Source organism: Fundulus heteroclitus, chromosome 20 (assembly GCF_011125445.2).
Source record: "Fundulus heteroclitus isolate FHET01 chromosome 20, MU-UCD_Fhet_4.1, whole genome shotgun sequence".
Lineage (NCBI taxonomy): Eukaryota > Metazoa > Chordata > Actinopteri > Cyprinodontiformes > Fundulidae > Fundulus > Fundulus heteroclitus.
Genome location: NC_046380.1, coordinates 11,626,883 through 11,642,124, shown reverse-complemented (window position 1 = coordinate 11,642,124; position 15,242 = coordinate 11,626,883). Strand labels below are relative to the sequence as shown.

General features: G+C 38.8%; 1 protein-coding gene across 1 annotated transcript in view; it reads left to right on the top strand.

Annotated features, from left to right (window-relative positions):
• The window catches only part of igsf21a (immunoglobin superfamily, member 21a), a gene marked incomplete in the record, with an annotated part of 185,891 nt that overhangs the window by 91,613 nt on the left and 79,036 nt on the right, over nucleotides 1-15,242 (top strand).

The following is a 15,242-nucleotide window of genomic DNA, read 5'->3' as shown; positions in this document are numbered from 1 at the left end:
TATATAGCGCCAAATCATGAAACATGTCATCTCAAGGCACTTTACAAAGTCAAGTTCAATCATATTATACAGATTGGGTCAGATTATACAGATTGGTCAAAAATGTCCTATATAAGGAAACCAGTTGATTGCATCAAAGTCCCGACAAGCAGCATTCACTCCTGGGGAAGCGTAGAGCCACAGGAAGAGTCATCTGCATTGTAGATGGCTTTGCTGCAATCCAGATGCTTCGCATGCAATGATGGATGCGAAGCATAAGTTGCTGGAGTTGGAAAAATCTGAACTTTTATGTCTTGTCGCGCCGCGACAATCAGTCAGGAACTTGATGCGGCGTGGGATTTAAAAGATGGCCGCGGACGTGAAGCTATGTTCAGTCAACATGGAAGAAAAGTTGATAGTGGCAGTCTGGGGTCGGCCTCAGTTGTATGACTCAACCATTTTTTTTTTTTTTACAGAGTCCAGAAATTACCAAGCCTGGAGAAAATTGATTGAGGACACTGGAATAGAAGTTCAGTGAAAGCGTTGCTAAATAGCTCCATTGTACTACTGTATTTCTGGCTTGTCGCCTGCTGTGCAAACGGCTGGCGATAATGCCAAGCAAGCAACAGCAAGCAAAAGTGGCGACATTGTGGCACCATTTGCGTTCAATGTGAACACACCTTAAGAGGCATTTCTACAAAGTATTCATGTAGAGTGGCTGAGCCCAAATGCAAGCCACACTTTTCAGATTATAACTTTAAAACTATGATATATTAAAAAGCCACACTTGATAGATTTTCCTTCATCGCAATTTTCCATTACTTTGTGCTGTGGTAAATCACATAAAATCACAATAAAATGGATTTTAACTTGTCGTTTTTTTACTTACTTACTGAAAAAGTTCTACAGGTGTGAATATTTTTGCAATGCACTGTAGTACAGTGCCCCCCATCTAATTGTTAGGCCTCTATGCTTCACAATAATGCCATGTTTTCAGATTTACTCGTGGCCCACATTTGATAAACCCAATTGAAGATGCTGACAGTGTCTAAGCATGATATAACAGCTATGCAAATGACTTATCTCTCGTCATAGTCAGCCAAGAAATGTAGAAATGCATTACCTGCGGGCAACGTGTCACGAGATTTAAGCTTCTTCCTGTCATGTGCTGCTGCCAAATTCAATGGCAAAGATATGTTGCTGGATACTCGCCTGAAAAGTGGAGTGTTTTTCTAGCCAGTAATCCTTTTGCTTGACTGCAGAGAAACACAGGAGGCGTCATATGTTAAATCCGAGTTCAAATTCTTCAAGACAGGGTTGCCTGGGCAACTGGAATCCCTGACTTCACAGGAGAGCTCACAGAGCGAGTTTGCACAACATACTCCTCTTGGGGATTTGGGTGTCTAACTTCCTGCTGCTTAGTCCCCAGGTGTGAAAGTCTAGTTTAAAAAATTTCCTCTCTTAGGTGTCATCTACTGTGTTTTATACTCGCATATGAGCAATCCATCTTCCATTCTGCCTCGCTGTATATATTTCAGCCTGGTTAAAAGTGCCATTTATTACCATAAAGAGTCGCACAGATCAGTATCAGCACAACTCAGTGTGGTGCTGCTTTAAAGTCTGTGCCAAAAAGGCTTCAATGGTCACTGTCCATGACGCTGATCAGGCTCTGAATGTCAGGGAGAGAAACATTGATTCCATCATTTGCTACAGAAATAACATCCATGGATTTATTTTTTTGCTCTAATTTTTACAGAACAACATTTTTGACCTGATGCTGTCTGTAACCAGCATTAGTGGTTTTGTATCCCACTGTGATTAGGGTATTAGGTCTTTTTTTTTTTCCTTCAAGTTTCCCAGCGTGTGTTTGACAATTAACATGACAAATTGGCTTATTTCTGTCAGTTAAAAGTGCCAAACACGTTATTTGATTAGTATGCCCTGCTTTGGTGTAGGGGTTTTTGCCTTCTTCTTTAAAGCACCAGGTCAGCCTTGTGAATGAGGTCTTGATCTCAATTAGTCTTTTAGCTAGTTAAATAAAGGATTAATAAAAATAAAATAAACTGCTTGTTTGACTGTATAATTAATAAAGTGAAGAAATGAGCTGCTTCTCTGTCTCTTTTCAAGCTGTAATCTAGTGTATGAGAAGGACCAACTTCACATTTAGGATTTATGATCATCATATTACATTTTATCTGTCTTAGTTGGGAATAACGTGTTTTGAATAGGTGTAAGTGTAAGGCCTGAAGGGTTTTCCAGCCAGCATTTTAAGTCGTTATCTAACACCCAATTTGGACATAGTTTTGCTTTTTTTTTTTTTTTTACAACACGTTTATGATCTGTGACATTCCTATGATTTTTTTAAAAGTTCTTTTACTGACCGAAAATCTCAACTGCGGACATTTTTTACTTGCACTATGAATTCAACTGTGGCAGAATTCCAAGCGTTAAAAAAACATATACACGAGGTCAAAAGATCTCTACAAAGGAAAGAAAGAAAAACCCATCAAGATTCTTATTTCCATACAAACAAACTTGGCAGCTTAAATAAAAAGAACATATAGCTTCATATTTCATTTTCAGTAATATGTCTGAACTCCTACTTTGGTGGTTAAATGCATAATGCAATTTGCCCCTTGAAACTGAGGTACAGACCTCTGCCATCTTTATTAGCCTGCTGCTTCGTGCCGAATGTGGTGCCCCCAGGGGAACGGGAGATAAGGTGATATGGATCATTGCACTGCAACCTTCCCCTTTTAAGGATGTCGCTGGGGCAAATAAGCAGCCTGTTATACAAGGAATGATAATTACACACTTCATGTCGCCAAAGTACAGGATGAGTCCCTTTTGTTATCCACAAATGCTAATGGAAACAAAGGGACAGATCATTGCTATTCCTGTCTAAGAGCTTCTGCTTCTAGTGACTGTGATGACAATGGGATATTTTGTCTCCACGCTGCCTGGAGTGTATAATACCTCCCCATTGTCGGCATCTCCCATAGCTCCTGAGGCATCTATCAAAAGCATACTCTGGATCTAATTAATGAGGTAAATGAACAAATGATTATATGGAAAAAACTCTCTGTGAGGTCATTTGATTGTTCTGCCCCTACTGACTCATTTTACTTCATCACAGTATAATTAAAACATGCTATAGTTCAATAGCTGTATCATATCTATCATTAACAGGGCAAAATATGTGGATGTGATGCATGGTTTATTAATTCCTTTAACTCAAATAGACTGTTAAAGTTAGGTTATAACTCACCAGGCTCAGAAGAATCAGGGTACGTGATGAAATGGTGACGTAAAATGATAAATGTCACTTAGGGCAGCATTTTAATGCTTGTGTCTTCGGCTTACGGTCCTTTTTTTATTTATGCATTTTCTACCAATCTCAAAAAATATATATAATCCCCCAAGCAGAATCATACCAGATTTTTGAAATCTATTCTTACCGTCACAGAGTTTCAAACAAGAAAATGATTACTTAGCGATTAGGAGTGGATCAGAGCCTCTTTGTGACATTTGCATTGGAGGAGGAAGTCATTCTCATGCCAGAGGAGTCTTAGCTGTGGCCTCTTCTTTGGCTCAACAACACACTAAGGTCCTATGGGGACATAAACGGAGAAAAATAATTGCTTGTTTAGCTTATGTGCTTGGTGGCTTCCTTTCTTTGCTTATTTCTGACAGTCTGTTTAAATGCACGTTCACACATTTAACAAATCAATAAACAAAAACTGATGAGGTTTTCCACATCTTGTTTTAAATAGGATTTTATTGTGTCATCAGATTCTTTTTTCTTGTTTTTATTTCATATTCTCTTGCAAAATGTGGATTACAATTATGCAGTTTTAACATGTGGGTAAATTATTTAATGATTATCACATTTGTTTATATTGTCTGGCATTTATGAGCATTTTAAAGACCCTGCCCCCACACACTAACCCATGACCATTATAGAGAGAGGTTTTTGAACTCTGCAGATAAGATGGCAGACTGCAGCTCACCTCTTTATCCTCCAGGAAACTGTGTTCATGGTCTTTTGAAAGATTTTCAAATTTCAATTTGTCAGACCACAGGTGAGTTTTTCATTTTGCCATCTTAAGCAATTTCAGGCTCAGAAAACGTGGTCGCATTTCTGAATCTTGTTTGTTGCATCACTGCATTTTAACTCACTTTTGTTGATGCAGCAGCAAACTGTTTTCAGTGGCTCTTATTTTCAGAAGTGCCCATGCAGAGATTTACACTACACAATCATGTCTGCTTTCAATGCACTGCCGCCTCAGGGTTTCGTATTCATTTTGTCATAGAATTTTAAATGGGGTTATAAATAGTTGTCATATTTCTCACAGCATCCAAACCTTTTTACAAAGAATGGGAAAAAAGTCCTTTAAAGAATTCAGGCAGTGCTTCGCCTTCCTCAGTCGTTTGTCTTCCTCTAGTGACACATTATGTCACTGGTTTAAGGTTGCAGAAATTACCTCTAAACCTTTTGGCATGCTGGCATTCTCATTAAAATTCTGACGTTACCAAACATGTTAATATGTGTCATATAAATAGTTTTTCTTTGCAGCTACTAATCTCAAACGTCACATACACTGTAGGAAAGTGGCAACAGTTACTTTATAGTATTACTTTGTAGTGAAACAAAGATTATCTACTTTCTTTGGTAGTCTACATGTAAATGTTCATGTGAGTAATAAGTGAAATTTCACCACACGGTGGGTTGTTGAGCACAGTCTGTAGACCAAAACAAGATGTGTGGCAAGAAACACCTTTCTCTACATCGAAAATTTAAGCACCACCAGTTATCTGATTCTATTTTAAATTTTTTGTAAAAAAAATAAATAAATAAAAGAATGTCCCGACTGTACGCGAGGATCACAGTGGGCAGCTTACAAGCCCACCGAGCTGCGTCAAACAATGCTAACTGTGTTAGCTGGGCTACCAGCTACTCGCATCAAATAACAGTAACGCTTGGCCCATGGATGGTCAATCTCCAACAATTAACCCACATACCACAATTGTAGCACTACAATAAATCAAATCAACATAGCAACACAAGTCTAACAAGACTGTAACACCAACGAAAACAAACATTTGACTTTGTGCTGTCCCTCTCCTGTTCGGAGGAGAAAAGCTAGCTCCGAGTCAAACTGGAGCTGCTACTGCTCTCAAAGTGCTCTCCACCTTGGAAATGCAAGGCCAATGTTAATCCTACTTTTATCTCTTTCCTTATCTGACAACTTCTTTGCCAAAGACCCTTGTTTTTTGTGGTAATAATGGATCCTGACCATCTGCAGGTAAACACAGCGGTGGCATTTTATGGGGAGGGAGGGGCTAAGTCCTGCGTGGCAGCTATTCACATGGATGTACATGCACGCAGGACTGGCCCGGCCATGCGTGTAGAGGTAATGTGATTTGATTAATTAAATCCTCATTTTTCATGAAAAGAAGAAAAAGTGCTTTTAAAGTAAATTTCAACAAGACCTTCAACCATCTTTTAGGTTTACGATTTTATCTGTTATTTTCTACAAAAAAAGTAATAGTCTTTTTTAACCATTGTCATATTAAATAAAATGTACGCTCATACTTGAAAAAACTGTTGCCAAGACGCTTTCTTTATGCATGACTGGGTAGAGGTTTCTGTAAAGGGCGTACTCTTTCACACGGACATTAATTATAGAAATTAGTTGAGAATAAAATACACCTGAAAGTCTTGATGTATTTGTGAAACCATTCTGAGAGTATGAATTCATATTTTATAATCTCTCCTCAGTCTGTGTGGTATTAATCAATAATTAAGCCAATTAACTACCTAAAATACTTGCTTTTAAAGGTTGCCTTGGATATACACAAGTGCAGTGCTTTTCATCTGCAGCATTCATAGTTTATTATAAGGTGGCTGATAGGTCCAGGGTACGCTAATGTATTTGTGAAAGTAAAATGGTTTCATTAATGCACAGTTCATTTTTAAAGCCAATGGCACACTGTTCTCAGAATGTGAAAAGAACACCATGAATGTTTAAATGATGGCTTTAAATGACCCAGTCACTGATCAGAGCAATAATATAGACTTGGCTCTGTCATAACCAGACCAACTCTGCAGCCAAGGAAAAACAATTAGAGGAAAGCTTCTCCTCCCCAGTGGGTTAAATGCAAGTGGAAAGAGATAGGTTTTGTAATAGATTTTTATCTGTGTAAAATGAGATGCTGACCTCTATGTTCAAGACACTCAAAGGCAACAGAGGAGTGGTACAGCACTGTCCCACTGGGGCTAAACGATATTCATCCAGGGCATCATTCTTGTGCTAGGTCTGAGTCACACTATCAGCCGTGACAGCTGCTCATCATGGCACTTATCGCCAGAGAGCCTCTAAGGGTTTTGAAAGAGGAGATTGCATCCGAGCAATCAAGTTCTTTTTTTTAAATACCATCTCGTAGCTGTCGAGTTGGTCCTGTTATCATGTCATCTTCATGCATGAATGAAAGGGCAGCATTTTAAAATGGTATATGTTGTTCTCAAAAGCAAACTTTTTTATATCCTCTAATATGGCTCAGAACTTGCCCTTGTTTCTTGCAACATTTTTTTAATGAAATAGTCCAGCATTTAAACCAACCCAAAAAGGCTTGTGAATGTTTTTGCTCTTGAAGTACCGGACAGTTTTGAGATATCCCATTATTGACAAAACTTGCGCAATATGTGTAGCTGAAATTCAATGCAGGCTGTTCTAATGCCATACAAAAGCAGCAAACGGTGATAAAGTCAAGAAAGAAAGTTCTAAAGATCATGCTACAGGTGTTAACAAGTACCAGCAGCAGGGAAAGCCTTTTGACATTATTGCAGTGAACCTACATTTATACGTTCTGGAATTTCCCCCTGAAATTGTAGCTATGATTATAGATTTCTTTATTTTATTCCTAACCGGTTCATTGCGTTTTCTTTTTTGTTTTGTTTTGTTTTACAGTTGATTAAATCAAATAAAAATTATATCACAGAAAACTGTTAAAGCTATGACAAGTTGTGTCAAATATATTGCCAAACAGTCATGGCTTGTCTACCATAATGTTATTAGTGTCATTGCCAGTATTGCATTGTATAAATATTGAACAATGTTTACAGACAGTTTTCAGTGCAAACAGTTTTCTGATTTACATCTTACATGTTTACTTATTCCATGTGACATTAATCAAGTGCAGGTCATTTTCTGCAGCCACCCACATGCACATTATAATTAATTTTAGAATTGAAATTTGCTGTCTCTCTTCAAACCGTCTGCTTTGTGAAAACTTTAGCAATCCATTTGGAGCTTCTGAACACAGAGCAAGGCAAGAACTTTATTTCTGGAAGACCTTTCATACACACAGTAATTTAGAGTCCATGCATATCAATAAAACAACAAAACTCACACAAACATGTGTGTGAATGTATGTGGTTTGTATTGATCTTTAACATTAAAGTTTATACTTGCGTTACCTAAAGTCACTGATTTAGAGAATGTAAAAATGTTTTTTTTTTTTTTTTTTACTTGTACTATTTAATTAAATATTATTTATATATCTCCAAATCACAGAACATGTAATCTCAAGACACTTTACAAAATCAATACAATCAAATCATACAGGCAGATTGGTCAAAAGGTTTTCTGTCTAAAGAAACCCAGTAAATTGCATCAAGTCATTGAGAAGCAGGAATCACTCCTCCTGAAAGAGCGTAGAGCCACAGTGGACAATTGTCTGCATTGTTGATGGCTTTGCAGCAAATCCTCATATTGAGCAAGCATGAAGCGACAGTGGAGAGGAAAATTCCCCTTTAACAGGAGCGAAAACCTCCAGAAGAACTAGGCTCAGTGTGAACGCCATCTGCCATGACCAACTGGGGTTTTGAGAAGACAGAGCAGAGACAGAAGAAAGCCCAGAAGCACTGATCCAGGAATACTTACTATGTTAGAGATGGCAAACAATGCAAATTGGAGAACAGTAGGAGAACTCAGCAGAGTGAGAGAAATAGATCTTGATGTCCCCCAGCAGCCTTAGCCTATGGCAGCATAACTAGAGATGGGTGATGATAACTCTAGCAATAGGCTTTGGTCAAAAAGGAAGGTTTTAAACCTCATCTTAAAAGTAGACACTGTGTCTGCCTCACGGACTAAAATTGGGAATTGGTTCCACAGGAGAAGAGCCTGAATAACTAAAAGATCTGCCTCCCATTCTACTTTTAGAGACTCTAGGAACTACCAGTAGACCTGCAGTCTGAAAGCGAAGTGTTATGTTAGGAATGGGGTAATCAGATCTCTGATATATGATGGAGCTTGATTATTAAGGGCTTTATACGTGAGGAAGGGAATTTTGAATTCTATTCTTGATTTAACAGGAAGCCAATGAAGCATCAGAACTCTTGTTGCAGGGTTTTGGATCAGCTGAAGGCTTTGAACTGCATTTTGTCGAATTCCTGATAGAAAAGAATTTACGCAATATTGCTTATTCTTTGATTTTTATTAGTGTCAGCAAAAATCTTCTATGTCATTGAAACACAACAAAAAGCATATTACTTTTGAGACAAAAGGTTCTAGTTAATTAGCGAGTCTCTAATGTGTAGCTAAATCAACACAACAGGATACAGGTATTTCGTAATGAGTACGCAAACGTAGTAACGTTGTTTTGCAGTGATGAAAAAATACAGTTTAGTTTCGGATGGCCTGGAGAGCGATGCACAACCTTTAGCCAATATTTTACAGACAGAAACTTACTATATGTTCGCCTAATGAAAGCACAATTTTTATTCAGAAATTTTTCATTAGCTGCGTCATGCCTTTTGCCTCTGCTCCAGGATAGTAATGTGAAAACTGTTAGTCAGCATTGTGGAGTCTCTATTTAATACATAGTGAGCAGCACTTTAGGCCTTTATCAGCTAAGACACACTCAAGTAACTTTGAGCCTGGTTGGATCGTCCCACTCTTTTTATACACTTTCTGCTCCAGTTCCTTCTAATTTACAAATTGCACACTTTGTTTAACAACCCACCACTCCCGTTTTCGGACGTGAGCCAGCTTTTTACAATCAAAGTCCTACAGAGATATATTTGTAATTCAGGTTTTCATAGCTTCTTTCTCCCCAGATGACGAGGCACGTGTGTTGTGTATTCTTATCGATCACCACAGAGACAATGTTATGTCAGAGGTCTCAAAATGAATTATTGACAGAGGCATGCACACATTTTCTCTTTGAATGGCAGAGATGCTGTTTGCTGATAGATGATAGATAAATAGAGTTGAATGTCTTTTTGCAATTCTTCCTACTTGCTGGCAGGTCAAAGGGACCTTATAAAAGGAAAAAAAGAAAACAAACAAACAAAAAAAACAGGAATCTAAGGAGATGCTAGAACCAACAAAGGGTTCAACCTCAATATCCCCCCACCTTCAGCAGTAGGTTTTAAATGCCAAATATTTAAACGTACATATATATTTTTCACCCCTTTTGATTGACTCGAACCTCTGCCCATACAGTTCAAAAGCACATATTTACATACCCTGCATACAAGGGCAAATAACCTTGTTTCCCTTACTATTTAACATCAAATCAGAGTAAACGCTTTCTCTTTTAGGTCAGTTAGGCTTATCAGCATTTACCTTTCTAAATGCCAAATGTTAGTATATCTAAGGTTACTATGGCTTGAACAATATGGGACAGACCGCATGATGGTGCCAAGGCTTGTTAAGCTTCTGATAGCTTCCTGATGTCATAGTTCTATTCAGAAACACATTTAGTTGTATTTGAATTTTGAAACACTTCAAAAAAAAATCTAAAGGTGCCACATTTATCCGTTCAAACATTTATATCCTGTTATAAACAGCAAGGAAATGTACAGCCATCTTACTGTTCATAAAAAAAGACGGGGGCTGTGTTCTTGAAATGACTGACTGATGTGTTAAGGTCCGCCTTTGTTTTGATCTATGCTGTCTTCTTCTTGCCCCCCTCTACTGGACTGGGAGTGGTACTGCAGTTTTTCCTCACAACTTCTCCATACATCATTGGGCTGATTTGCATAAATGGCCCCTTGCAAATGGAAACATGTCAAACTTAAAAGCCCCAGACTTTGGATTAACCAGGTAAACCAAAGCCTGGCTCTTTAAATCCTGGGGCTTATAATGGAAAAGGGGCTATTGTTCCATTTGAAGGAAAGAAGGGTACACTTGCAAGCTTAAGACGAGCATCACAAGATATCCGTTTGATAATCAGTGTTGGCTGGCCCGCCGATGCATTGGTGGTCCTTGGTGTCTAGGGTTAGGTGCTCGGGTGTGCGCTGACTCACTCTAAGCAGCTGCTTCACGGGCCTGGCCCAGTGGCTCCCTCGGGGTCCCGCCAGGGGGCAGGGTGCCCCTGGGCCTCGGGTCTCTGGGCCCATGGCTGGATCCGCCCCGGCGTAGCTTGCTGCCGGCGAAGCCTGCGGGCTCGTTGCTGCAGCTCCCGGGGGCTTGCGGCTGTTGGGGAGTTTCCTGGGGCTCCTCTCTACTCTTGCCTGGGATGTGGGAGGCAGCTATCCCTTGTTTTTGGTCTCTCTTGGGCTAGCTTTGCTCTGGCAGTCCTTTTCCGTTGTCTGGTGTTCTGGTTTCCCCCAGTGTCTATCTTTGCGCTCTGGGTGGGGTAGGTCGTTCGCTCTCAACAAACCACTATTGAGCATTTTTTCTTATAGATAAAACCTCTTACATTTACAAGTGCACTCTTGTAAACTCTTACATGTGGTTGGATTAAGGTGCTTACAGATTCACTTCTACACAGGGAACCCCTATTATAGATTTGAGTTCACTCAAAACTCCTCTAGGTCCACTCAGTTTGACCCTGCTGTTCAGCAGAGCTGGAGGAACCCTGAGCTGGCCCTGAAAACAAATTGCTCCTGAACACTCGCAAGTGGGCGGAGCCGAGTGCTGCACAGCCAAATCAAGCCAGTGGAACTGGGCCTAAATGGACAGCAATGCTGATCATACTGCTTAATTAGTTACAAAGTGGCTTAACTCAAAAATGTCAATGCTTTAGAGTGGTTTTGGGATTGCTATCATAAAGCACTGATCTCAGATAGTTTGTAAATAGAGTTCAAAAGTGTGTATGAAAAAGGCAACCCACCATGTTACAGCACAATCATTTCCCCATGCTAAGTATGATTTTCTGACTTGATTTATTTAACCTCCAATTGTTTTACTAACGTTTCATAATGGTTGATTGGACATTAACAACTCATACTTTGTTTTATCTTCAGAAGATGCTTTTAGTTGATTTTTGGTCACATTCTGGGTAATGTAATTCCTTGGACCAGGACTGACATGAAGGTATTTCTATAAATAGGTTTATCAAAAAAAAAGGAAAAATGCACCACAATAAATAGTCTTGCTTTTAAATGGTGCTTACAGTCACTCTTTTGTCCCTAATAATTTACATTTGTTTAAAAGGGCTATGTGAACTTTATCAAACTCTGGTATGACATTAGGAGCACTGGACAATTGCCTATAAAAGGATAATCCAGTATTTTCTATAGAGGAAATAAAGAAAGCATTAAATGCCCTTTTCTCAGCATTTAAAAAATTCTAATAGCTCTTTTCACTGTCGTCACTTTAATAGTTTTGGTTAATTTTAATACGTTTACGAGCCCACCAAATTTGGAAAGACTATACATCCAAGTCCCTGATTTGCTCAGTCAACCTAGTTGATATAAACCAAGTAGACTGAAAAGAAAAGTCTATTGGTAATGAACAGTGTTTAGTACTATAGCTTGTATAGATTTAAATGGAGGCTTTAAACCTTTATGGCCATTTGGTAGAATGCTGTAACATTACATTTAAGCAATTTTGACCCCCTCCTACCCCTGGCATTGCAAGTTACTGTATACAAAAGGTATATAGGGAATTTGTAATTTTGGGAAGATAGTTATTCATTTAGTGTGGAAAACATGGAAAGTCAGCAAAAGAGAAAGCTCTGCCAAGTAACATGATTGCTTTGTCCTGATGGTTTGCATCTCTGGAAACACTGCTATCATAATCAAACTAGAGACTATGCAATCTTTAAGCTGACATAGTTATACATAGTTCTAAAATTACTTTACTACTACTACTACTACACAGTTTGGATGAAATCTTGTGTAAACCTGTATCTTTGGATTTAAGCGTTGGAAAGCTTTTTCATCTATCTGTAGAAAACCCAAAAGTAGTCATAATCCTGCTATTGTAGATGCCACTATGTCACTTTCATATCTGCATCTTTCACATTGAATAAACATGTCTACTAGCAGGATGTATCTGACAGAGGTAAGTCTGCATTTCAAGCAACACCCCAAATTTAGCATAGCACATCTCTTGAGTCTTCTTGGCATTAAGGAATGCTGAGCCACTTGCCTTTTTTGAGTTTACTAATTCATCACGGCAATCAACTGTAAAATACACTCACGTTAAATGCCAGTAAATCCTCTGAGCTTTGCTTTCTTTCCCTTTTAAATATTTTAGAACATTGCCCACTGATGCATTTATCATGTTAATTAACTTGTCAGTGTCTGGATGAAGCACACCAAAGAAGGGTCTCATTTATGTTTCTGTCATATTCTAAAAACACTTACATTTTAGCATATTTCCTTAACAAATCCATCAAAAAGAAACACAAAAAACCTAAATAACAGCTGATCAGTTGAGTAATTGTAACTGAGATGAGTTGTCCATTGAAAGGATTTGAAGCTTTTTTTTGTCACTTTTCCTATCTCCTTTTCAAGCATAATGCCACTCAGGAGTTTATTCTGAGCACCAGGCAACTGAATAGTTTTCATATCTTATTTTCTTTTAAATTTCAAAGTAATCACCTTAGAAAAATGCTAAAAGTGCAGGAACTCCCTTTCATCTTTAGGCTCCCCTATAATTATTCCGAAAGCCGTGATAATGTGCTGCATTTAAAGGCCTTCATCTCAACTGGGAATTTATATGGTCAGGGTAAACGCTTTTCTTCACCAGGCTTATAACTGAGCTCTTAGAAATATGGTAGCATCATTCAAAATTAAATACTTCTTTTGCTGCCTTTTCCCCCTAAAAACGGCACTCTGTCAATTTTGGAATTTTTGACATTCGTTTTTATTATAGCCCTAATTTGTGATCAAAGATATTAGCTGAAGCAAATCAGTGCTGACCCCATTTTGACAGGTTAACTGTAGATGAAAGTTAAAAAGTACACAATACAACGTTTACTGACCTGATAGCTCCATGTTAGCAGTCTATAGATTAGTTGCATGCAGTTTTTGAAGTAGCTTTTTTGAAATACTTTGGTGTCCTTTAATAACTTCCAAGAAACCAACATGTAAGCATTTTGGTGTAAAACAAGATACTCCACTAGAGCCATGCCCCGAGTTATGACCGAACCGGGAACCCAATAATTGAGCTAGACAACAGGAGCGGTTTCAAAGGTTTTTTGAATAAAGTTGTTTTAAGGCAAGAGACAGGAGAGCACTCAGGAACCACTGGAAGGGAAAGAAAAAAAGGTTAGTGGCTGAAAACAACTCTAACTCTCAGAATCCAGGAGGTTGTGCTGGTTTTGATACGTGGGTCCAAGGGCTCCGTTTTGGTCACTGAATTTGTTATAAAGACCTGGGGCGTGATCCGTTGATGCAGGCAGATGGCTGGACTGATGCAAAAGGGAAATTCCTGGTCCAGGCGTGGCTCATACACAAACGATTCAGAGGTAGGGTAGAGGTAACTAGAGGGCTGGGTGGTCATGCTCGGTCAGAAGGTGGATACCAGGTCCAGCGTCCAGAATCAAAGGCCTACAGGGGCAAGGCAAAACAGGCAGATTCTACAGACCAAACCTGGGTCAGGAAACAGGCAGGCACTCAAAACACACTGGATCGTTGTCCTCTCCACTGTCCGCTTCAATACAAGGATTGCTGAAAAGTCATCGACAATGCAGATGACTGTCCCACTGTGGCTTTACGCTCTTTCAGGAGGAGTGAATGCTGCTTGTCAAGACTTTATGCAATCTGCTGGGTTTCCTTAGATAGGAAACTTTTTGACCAATCTGTCTGCATGACTTGAATGATTTGACTTCGTAAAGTGCTTTGAGATGACATGTTGTGATCTGGTGCTATATAATAAACTTGAATTGAATTGAGGTGTCTACTCACAATGGCTTTCAAGAATCTGGAAGCAACACACAGAGTGAGGCAGGTATATATGGGCAGATCCACAGGCGCGACAACTCTCCGGTAATTAGATCTGCGACAGGTGTTGCTGCTTGTGTTGATGAGTGGAGCAGTCAGAGAGTGAAACTCAGTCAGACGGACTAAAACATAACAAATCCCCAAAACAAGCAGGAAAGGCAGATAAGATGTATTAAATGAGCATAATTTACTGGTTTATCAAATATTTTCTTTACCTGACTAAAATAATCAACAAAGAAACAAATATGTTTATTTTAGGCTTATTAAGGCAAATTACCAGGCATGGATTAGAATAATACCATGGTAGGACTCTCAATTATGTTTTAATCTTTTTTGATCCAGCCCTGATGTAGCCTTGCTGACATGTACACTCGAGTGGAAAATCACTTCAATATAAACTTTCATAGATGGTAGGCTCTAAGCGGTGAGCTCCAAATTGGAGCTCAAATCTCTGTGCGGCAAGAAATAAAATCCCACCTTCAAACATAGGTTTAGTGTAGCTGTTGTGGTTACCCGGTGTCTTTCACGGTGAAACAACTAAATCATACTTTTCATGGTTTTAATGTCATGCAAACATATTGGTTGTCTTTCTTTTTCTATAATATACCGTGAAAGGTTAATCTGGTCAACTTTGTCAGTGCTGAGTTGGAACCATCTTGCCTCAAGAACTGTCATAATTATTCAAGTAAATATCAAACAAGGTGAACATTGTGTGAAGGTATGTGGCAATACTGACAACATTTTGACCTGCTGTGAAAATGTGCAGCAGCAACGCAAACATCTTCAACTGATAGCAAAATACCACAAAAAAAAACTCACCCAAAATTACTGGAATATAACTCCATTCAGTTTTACTTAGCCCAGGGAGCATCAAACCCAAAGTTTTTTTTTTTACAAGTCTAAGCTTTTATGGAATACATCCGTACAACGAAATAGAATCACATTTAGCCCCAAACAAAACACCTTGAAATGATGCAAACAACCTCAGTCAAATGTAAACTGTGAATACTCCCCCTCTTTTTTGTCCACATTTAGATGTAAATGCACATTGGTCTGTGTGCCAAGACACATGTATGTG